Source organism: Podarcis gaigeae (genome assembly GCF_964106915.1).
Source record: "Podarcis gaigeae genome assembly, chromosome: 3".
In the NCBI taxonomy this organism is placed as follows: domain Eukaryota; kingdom Metazoa; phylum Chordata; class Lepidosauria; order Squamata; family Lacertidae; genus Podarcis; species Podarcis gaigeae.
Window position 1 is genome coordinate 101393981 of NC_139680.1, and position 7388 is coordinate 101401368.

Here is a 7388-nt window from a genome sequence, read left to right on the forward strand (position 1 = left end):
TGGTGATGTCCACGTGTAGAGTCGTCTCTTGTGTTGTTGGAAAAGTGTGTTTGTGATGACCAGCTTGTTCTCTTGACAGAACTCTATTAGCCTTTGCCCTGCTTCATTTTGCTCTCCAAGGCCAATCTTGCCAGTTGTTCCTTTTATCTCTTGGTTCCCTACTTTAGCATTCCAATCTCCTATAATGAGAAGAACATCCTTCTTTGGTGTCACTTCTAGAAGGTGTTGTAAGTCTTCATAGAATTGGTCAATTTCAGTTTCTTCTGCACCAGTAGTTGGTGCATAAACTTGGATTACTGTGATGTTAAAAGGTCTGCCTTGGATTCGTATCGAGATCATTCTATCATTTTTGAGATTGCATCCCAGTACTGCTTTCGCAACTCTTTTGTTGACTATGAGGGCCACTCCATTTCTTTTGCGGGTTTCTTGCCCACAGTAGTAGATATGATGGTCATCCGAACTGAATTCGCCCATTCCCGTCCATTTTAGCTCACTGATGCCCAGGATGTCAATATTTATTCTTGCCATCTCATTTTTGACCACATCCAACTTACCCAGGTTCATGGTTCTTACATTCCAGGTTCCTATGCAATATTTTTCTTTAAAACCCTCCAGTGCAGGAGTGCTTTGCAACCTGCTCTGCTGTCCACCAGAAGTTTTTGCTAATGCTTTTAGCCAAAATCTGCTTCCTTGCTACTCTTACCCATTATTTCCAGCCCTGGAAGAACACACAAAGTTGTGTGTGCACCATGCATTTAAATCATGTGACTTCCCCCAAAGAATCCTGGGAATTGTGGTTTGTTAAAGGTCCTGGGAATTGTATCTCTGTTGCAGAGTTAACTACAGTTCCCAGGGTTCTTTGGAGAAGTGTGCTTTTAATGGGCTGGTGTGCACACAACCCAAGTCTATGTTCTATGTAGCAGCCCTTCGGATGTTTGAAGCCTACTGTTGTGTTTCTCCTTAATCTTCTTTTCTCCATCTCTTTCAACCATTCATAATAGGACTTGCTTTCCAGGCTCATCATCACCCTCTAGGCAGATGCTGATTTTCTCCTGCATCCTGAGTGTTTGGTGAGGTGGCTGCAAATCTTCTTCATCTCTCCCCCTCCCCAATTGTTGTGTATTATTCGGGATTATGCATATTACGACAGACTTCCTAAGGACTCTGGGTTGTTGTTTTTTCTCCCCCTAAAACGTCTTCTCATTTGAAGAATGAGTGTGCTACCCTCTTTACCATTTCCTTCCAGAATATATTTAAATGAAAATGGTAAATGAGATATTTGTTTGCAGCTGCAACAACTTCGTGCTGCTTGTTCCATTTCTGAGAGAGCGGTGTTATGAGCATCTAACATGGGAACAAAAGTATGATTTTAATATAACAAAAAGGGGGTGTTTTTGTTTATTCCCTGCTGATCTGTAATCAAGTTCACTAAGTATATGTGTGTGTGCTTGGTCTTAAACCTCCTGTGACGTCTACTGTGGTTTCGATTGTGAATCAAACATAAAGCCGTCAAGTCTCTCTCTCTCTCTCTCTCTCTCGCTCTCTCTCTCTCTCTCCTTTCTGCACAAGTATGGTTCTACTTTGAGTATATATAATGCATTTAAAACAAAGTGAGACCCAGTGCATGCTTCACTTTTGAAGAAGAGCAAGTTCATTTTGTTGGTACGATTCATTGGGACTTTATAAAAGAGTGTCAACAGAATAGATTTGCACAATGGCAATATAGATTTCTGAAACGAGCCAGAAAAATAATGGAGTCCATACATTGCCATTGTTGGTTTGTTTTTGCTTTCAGCTGGTAAACGTTGGTATGAAATAGCTTATCTGGACTGGCCTCTGGTTGCAGACAGGATCGCCGCTTCTGCGCATGCGCGTTACATCGTTTTGCTCGTCTGCGCATGCGCGAGCGGCGAAACCCGGAAATAACCCTTTCCGGTACTTCTGGGTCGCCGCAGGATGCAACCTGAAAAGACGTAACCTGAACTGAACATAACAAGAGGTATGACTGTATCTTTAGGCAGACTGAGGTGGCTGTCTCAGGCAGTGGCGTAGCGTGGGTTGTCAGCACCCGGGGCAAGGCAAGTAATTTGCGCCCCCTAACCCATGGATTTGTGCCCCCTAACCCTAACCCCCAGATGTTGCGCCCGGTGCGGCCGGCCCCCCCCTGCACCCCCCACGCTACGCCACTGGTCTCAGGCAATTGTTGTATGGTGTCATGAAAGGACAGCACATAACTGTTTCTTTATCATCGTATTGCCAAAATAACTTAGCTAGTTTTAGATGCCATCTAGCATCTTGTTCTCACACTGATCGACTAGAGGTCTGTGAGAGGCCCACAGCACCAGCAGATCCCTCCTGTCTTTATGATACAGGTTTAAACAGAAAATAAATAAATGCAAATAAGCATTTGCAAATAGGTTTTTGTCTGCCACATCTTGCGAGTTTGCTTTGGCATTCCTAAGCCATGTTCTGCTCCCATATTCTCCCCCACACTTGCTATTTCTAATTTACATATCCCTTTTATAGAGCTTACCACTTGCTCTTTGGTGTATTAATTTAAACTTGGTGATTTGTTTTTCTGCTCAGGAAGCAGCAGACTCCAGGATAGTGACATATTCTGGCAGCCACAAGCAGCGATTACTTTCCAGTTTGGCTAATGATATAATCCACCGTGGTTGCAAAGTCTTGCTTTTCTCTTTAGATGACATTTTTCCGCAAGCTACACGTGTTGTATTTATAAGTGGCACTTAGGAAGATGCGTTCTGTAATCTCCTACTTATGCCTGACACTCTACGCATGTGTTTATCTACAAGGAGTGATGACATTGCTTGTTAATTCCACCCCCTGCTCCACAGCATCATAATATTGGAGGTGGTGGTTGGGGAGGAGGGGAAGAGTGTCAGAGATGTATTTCAGCTGCCAAAGAGTAATCTGTTGACGTTGGTCATGGGTACTTTATAAGGCACCTATTTGGAAAGTCATTTGCTACCAAATGTGGAGAAACCATGGCTCACTTATAGTGCATGCAGAAGGCCCCAGGTTCATTCATCTGTTTAAAACATCAGGTAACAGGTAGACAGGTTCAAAGACCTCAGCTGCTGGTCAGAGACCACATTCACACCATACATTTAAAGCACTATGTTACACTTTAAACAGACTTGGCTTCACCCAAAGGATTCTGGGAGCTGTAGTTTGTTAAGGATACCAAGAGTTGTTAGGAGACTCCCTGTTTCCCTCAAGGAGCTGCAGTTCCCAGAATTCCCTGTGGAGAAGGATGATTATTAAACAACTTGGGAAATTGTAGTTCTGTAAGGGGAGTAGGGGTCTTTGACAACCAGTGCCATTTTTCTAGAGAAAGAGGTGCCAGAACTGACCACGAACACCTCCCTTGCTCGCTTAGAATAGCAATGGCGCCCACCTGAGAGGTGCTGGAACTCAGTTCCGGTGAGTTCCGGCTGAAAAAAAGCCCTGTCGACAACATTAACAAACTGTAGCTCCCAGAATTCTTGGAGTTGGGGGAGCGTGTTCTGGTATAGCACCGTTTCCCATGCTCCTAAATCATTTCTTTGGACAGCTATTCATATATCGCAGATGGAGAACGAAGTCCTTTGAAATGCCCCTTCATAAAAATCAGTTGCTGGTGATGGCCAAAAATAAAGCCTCTCCCTTATTTTTTTGACATTTGTGAATGAGATATTTATACTGTTCATTTTCTCAAGTTGAAACTGGCTGTGTAAGTGGCATGATCAAAATAGGGGCTTTCCCCCCTTGGCTACTGGAAGAATGCGAATAAATACTGATTTACCTGAATGCCACCCACATGCCACTGTGAACTTATGTAACCAAGTTTTTCTTTATTAACTCTCCAAGGACACAATAGCCATGCACCGAAGATCCTCAGCAAGAGCTCACACTGCCCATGTAAGTGTATTTTTTATTTTAAAAAGGGGGGAGAAAGGAATCAAGCTCTTACCTTTCAAATTACATTCATAAAGCATTATTCAAATACGTGTAAGGCTGACTACTAAAGAAAGCACAATGACTGTCTACAATGCACTAATTTTATTCCACTTTGACTTTGAAAATATAATCGGTACTTACAAAAATTGTAAATACTACGGAATCATGCTAGAGGGATTATTCTAAAGTGGAAGTGCTAATATAGCAAGCAAAATAGCTCTTTCTAGTCTTAACTGGCTCCATTATCAGCAAAGATAACATCTGGCAACAACATTGCAAGAAGCACAATTTGTGTGTGTGTACACACCTAACTATCTGGGATTTATGGTGACATGTACAGTTTTGTTTGAAATGCACTTCATCTTGAACTCCACATGAAATGGAACAGGTAGCAGTTACTCCTTGTGACCCCTTGCTCAGCCACCCCAATTAAAACAGCAGCTTAGCCAAATGAATGTCTGTCTACTACCAGCGATTTAGTGGAAGTGGAATGCAAGGGAGTGCTGCTCCAAGACTATTTTCAGAGCGGGGGTGATGGCCTCATGTGCCAGAATGCCAGGGTTATTGATGGATCTTCCTTGCTCTGGTAGATGAATGCAGTACTAATGAGCCTTCCAAGTTTTCTCTTGCTTCTGATAGCTTAGCACAGTGGAAAATCCAAAAAGCAGGTTGCATACTTATTTCCCTTTCTTTGATGGAGTTCTTACTTCATCCTAGTGGTTTTACTGCAAAAAGATGGCAGTCTTAAATGATCTGAAGAGAAGCCAGGCAACCTATTTGCAGTGATTTGACTCTCAAAATGCTGATCGGTCACAGCAGGCTAACCACTACACCACCCTTTCCCAGCTCACTGTTCCATAATTTTCTGCTGATCTTAATATATTGGGCATTATGCTATGTATTGATGCCCTATCTCTCTCTGTGTGTGAGTACATAATAGACTAAGCTGCCTATATTTTTGGACTCTCCTTGGGGGCGTAGCTATGATGGCTGTCATGATGGGCTCCTGCACTTTGCAATTTACCACTGCACTGCTGTCTACAGTGGCATTCTCCTTGCACCGTGCCACATGGAGGATGCCCAAAGCAGATTGGAAGAACATTTTCTTTGTGTGCAGATGGTTCCACGTTCAATCCTTGGCATCCCCAGATAGGACTGAGAGGGACAGAAGTCCTGGAGAGTCCAAAAATGTTTAGTTTGGAATTGTTTAATTGGCTCTTTTGGTTGTATTAAGATTTGGCATGGTTTGGTATTGTATTAATGTGGGTTGTTATTAATGAAACATTTAAAAAGGTGGAGGTAAATCATAAATAAAAAGTAATTTTTAAAAAAGGAATCCTGCCGGTTGGGGAGCTAGATTAATACCGAGTTAGATCACCAAGACACTGTTCACTGCAGTAGCAATCCAACCAAGTTATTTAAGTAGACTAAGAAACGTATATGGGACACGGGTGGTGCTGTGGGTTAAACCACAGAGCCTAGAACTTGCCAATCAGAAGGTAAGCTGTTCGAATCCCCGCGACAGGATGAGCTCCCATTGCTCGGTCCCTGCTCCTGCCAACCTAGCAATTCAAAGGCACCTCAAAGTGCAAGTAGATAAATAGGTACCGCTCTGGCGGGAAGGTAAACGGCATTTCCATGCACTGCTCTGGTTTGCCAGAAGCGGCTTAGTCATGCTGGCCACATGACCCGGAAGCTGTATGCTGGCTCCCTTGGCCGATAAAGCAAGATGAGTACCGCAACCCCAGAGTCGGGCACGACTGGACCTAATGGTCAGGGCTCCCTTTACCTTTAAGAAACGTATCCTCATGTATTCAAGAATTTGCATATTCAAGAATTTGCACTCGTTCAAATGAGCAGACCAGCATACTATAGCACTGTGTTGTTTATTACTGCATGCCTGGCAGTTTGCATACTTATCGAAGAGAATATACCTGCATGCTACAGCTTTCCATTGTTTCTTACTGCGTCCTGGAAAGACTCATAGCAGGACAGTGCTGTTCCTGACTACATTCCAGAGTCCATGCTAGGCCAAGCAGACAGAGATGTCTACCACAGCACTCTAACGCTTCTCGCTACATGCCTAGCCAACTGAACACACCTCTCTGCCACAGCATCCTGTTGTTCCTTACTGCATTCCAGTATACCCTAAATGAAAATAGCCTGAAGTGCCACGGCACCGTATTGTTTCTCGCTGCATCCCAGACAGAGCTCAATCATTCTTGATGCATTATGTATTTACAACATTATATATAAGTGCCTGTTATAAACAAACTGCTATATTAACAGGCACAGCTTATAAAGTATCATTATAAAGTAATCATTCAATCAATCACTCCACTCAGAACTATCCGGGGGAGGCTGGGTGTTCGTCAAATGAAAGGCAAATGTCTGATTTGCATTCACTTTTCCAGAATGTGCCATAGAGTTGAGTTTTGCAGCGCTCTGTATCCTGAATACCAAGTGCATACCTTTTTTTATTTTCTCCAGAGACGTCACTTGGAGGCAAATGGTGAGTCAGGATATTCCTTGGGAGAAAGTGGGATTTGCAAGAAATAAGAAGACCTCCCCTGGACTGGATCAAATGCCATATAATCCAGCATTCTGTTTTAAACAAGATCAAGCCTGACGCCTCTGAAAGCAGGACCTGAAGGCAACTTTCCTTCCCTTGTTCTTTGTCACCAGCATCTGTTCTTCAGAAGTACACAGAACTTTGAACTTGGCGGTTCCATTTGGTTATCATGGCTCGTACCCATTGCTGCTCCCTCTTTTTTTAAAAAAAAACCAGTGACCATAAGCAGAACTTGTGGTACTGAATAGATTTTTTTAAAAAAATCAAATACAGAAATACAGTGGTACCTCAGGTTAAGTACTTAATTTATTCCGGAGGTCTGTTCTTAACCTGAAACTGTTCTTACCCTGAAGCACCACTTTAGCTAATGGGGCCTCCCGCTGCCACTGCGCCGCTGGAGCACGATTTCTGTTCTCATCCTGAAGCAAAGTTCTTAACCTGAGGTAATATTTCTGGGTTAGCGGAGTCTATAACCTGAAGCGTATGTAACCTGAAGCGTATGTAACCCGAGGTACCACTGTAGTGTGTAGCGTAGCACACAGGAAGAGGCATTAAACCCTTTCTCTCTTTCGCCACAATGGATCTTCTTCTCCACAAGCTGACTTTTGCTCCAACGGAAGAATTTTTCAGGGAAGTTTTTAATATTTAACGCTGTACTGTTTTACCACTTGATTGGGAGCCGCCCAGAGTTGCTGGGGAAACTCAGCCAGATGGGTGGGGTATAAATAATAAATTATTATTATTACAGTATATTATTACCATTTATCCTGATACAGGAGCACCCATACTAATTACATTTTTTTAAACCCAGTTGTGTTCAATGCCTTTGTGCATAAGAACTAACAGACTGAAGAGC

The 7388-nt window shown here is 43.0% G+C and overlaps 1 long non-coding RNA gene across 3 annotated transcripts in view; it reads left to right on the forward strand.

The window, feature by feature from the left end:
* LOC310842166 overlaps nt 1-7150 on the forward strand; it is a 48314-nt gene extending 41164 nt beyond the window's left edge. For all 3 annotated transcript variants that reach the window (XR_014562953.1, XR_014562954.1, XR_014562955.1), the window contains exons 3-4: nt 3871-3921; nt 6451-7150. This is a non-coding gene — a long non-coding RNA (uncharacterized lncRNA). The remainder of the gene's footprint in view (nt 1-3870; nt 3922-6450) is intronic.
* The last annotated feature ends 238 nt before the right edge of the window (nt 7151-7388 follow it).